This window comes from Aedes aegypti, chromosome 1 (assembly GCF_002204515.2).
Source record: "Aedes aegypti strain LVP_AGWG chromosome 1, AaegL5.0 Primary Assembly, whole genome shotgun sequence".
Classification (NCBI taxonomy): domain Eukaryota; kingdom Metazoa; phylum Arthropoda; class Insecta; order Diptera; family Culicidae; genus Aedes; species Aedes aegypti.
The window spans coordinates 136,023,389-136,025,278 of record NC_035107.1 but is presented as its reverse complement, the minus strand read 5'-3'; the positions used below and the strand labels follow the sequence as shown (position 1 = coordinate 136,025,278).

Below are 1,890 nucleotides of genomic sequence, written 5' to 3'. Positions count from 1 at the left end.
TTGTGAAGTGCCGTACCAGCAACTATTTAATTGAGTCAGTGAAAATCAATGTATGTTATCGAAAAGAATACTTTCGCTTACTTAGTTTTTATTCCAACGCTAATTGCTTAAAACAAACATGATAAAATTGAATAAAAGCTTTTACTTACGAGGTTGATTTTATATTGTTTTATTCTTTTATTTTGAACATGTTTCTATTCTGGTATGGTACAATTGCTGTTCTACTGTCACAGGTTTTCTCGAATATGATTAATGGAGCATAAAATATCTTTTATGCATAGAGGAGTGACTAAGTATTATGTTGTGGATGCGTTATATAAGTGAAGGCCAAAATTAAGTTGGAGATAAAAATGATGTTTTTGGTAAATCGATTAGTTTTGATATTGCTGTGTGCATTTGAAATGCATATATCAAATGCGGGAACACCAAATGCGGTAAGATCTTCAACAAGGAAGGCGAAGTCAAAATTTAATTTTCTTTGCTAGGTTGGCAGTGATATGCATCAAGGTTGCTAAGTACACTCAGAATCCGATCAAAACATCGATAGTTTAAATCATAATCATTTTTGTCATTCATCAAGTTCAAACCCAGTTTAGTTTTGAAAGTATACATGTTTGGCATAATAAGTAAAACTAAACAAGTTTAACGGGTGACAAATTTGACCAGTGTGTAACTCCAGCCCTTGCCCACCATCATTGTTTTTTTTTCCACGCCGTCAGTTTTGTCGAGGTGATATTTTAATTGAATATTTGCTGCTGAAAACGCGTGTGCCTCGAGCAAGGAATTAAATTTGAAACGCCATTTATTCCTGGACGATATGAGGATAGAAAAGGTAAGCCATTTTCAATAATTGTGGCCTTACAGACATCGACATTGTAGAAGTTGTTTCTCATCGGAAAAACTCAGTGTATTCCTTCAATTTCTATCGTTTCTAGACACATCGGCAATGTTGATCAGGAAGGAAACGATCCGGTATCGATTTAGAGGCTGTTCCGAACAAGATTCCAACAAAATTGTGCCAAATACAGCGTAGCAGAAGAGCGAGGTGGAAGACGGGAAGATGCGCTGTGAGAGATCCAGAAGACGATGGAGATTAACTTTTACCGTAACATTTGTTAGTGATTATGGTGAAAAATGCAAATGTACACCAATAACATTATTATAAGTAGATTCTAGATTAAAATAAATGGGTCCGCTTCGTCTTTCAATCAGGTTAGTTTTCGCTTTTTTCCACTCCAGATAGCTCGCAAACAATCCAGAAGCCCAAATCTGTTAATCTGAACACAATTATATCCAAGTTAAACATTGTTCGTTATATTTTCAACTTATACTAGGCTCGATTAACCGGCACCTAAACGAGAGTTGGGGTCAACCAGGCGAAACGTCATTTAGTGTGACTTTTAAACTAGTTAGTATAGATTATTTTCAGAGTGTATCCTTTGGTTACTTTGTGTTACCGCATTTGAAGCTCAGTTAAGGCCCAAACGCAATGAAAGCGGAACGGCAACGGAAAGCGGAACCGGTCCGCCAGGATGAACTATAACATGCTAGTCGACTCAGTATTGGTTCACTTTCATTCGTTGACAGCTCAGTCGAGATGATGTGATTCATGCTGGCGAACCGGTTCCGCATTCCGTTGCCGTTCCGCTATCATTGCGTTTGGGCCTTTAGACTGGATTTGCACGTCAAACGCAAACAGCAATATATCTTTTGTTCATTACTTTTGTATTAGTGATGAATTACCGTTTTGCATCGAATTCCCGGACGCTTCGAAAGCCGGACACTTTGAACAATTTCAGCGTTTTTGGATGTTAAAAGTTAAATTAAATGTATATAATATTATACCTATCAAATAAAAGATTAAAATTAATCATTTTAAACGTATTAGCA

The 1,890-nt window shown here is 36.6% G+C and overlaps 1 long non-coding RNA gene across 1 annotated transcript; it reads left to right on the top strand.

Moving 5' to 3' along the window:
* The first annotated feature begins 558 nt into the window (after positions 1-558).
* LOC5574776 lies at positions 559-1,212 on the top strand. The gene is made up of 2 exons (XR_002498924.1): positions 559-832; positions 936-1,212. It is a non-coding gene; the product is annotated as an uncharacterized LOC5574776 (long non-coding RNA).
* The last annotated feature ends 678 nt before the right edge of the window (positions 1,213-1,890 follow it).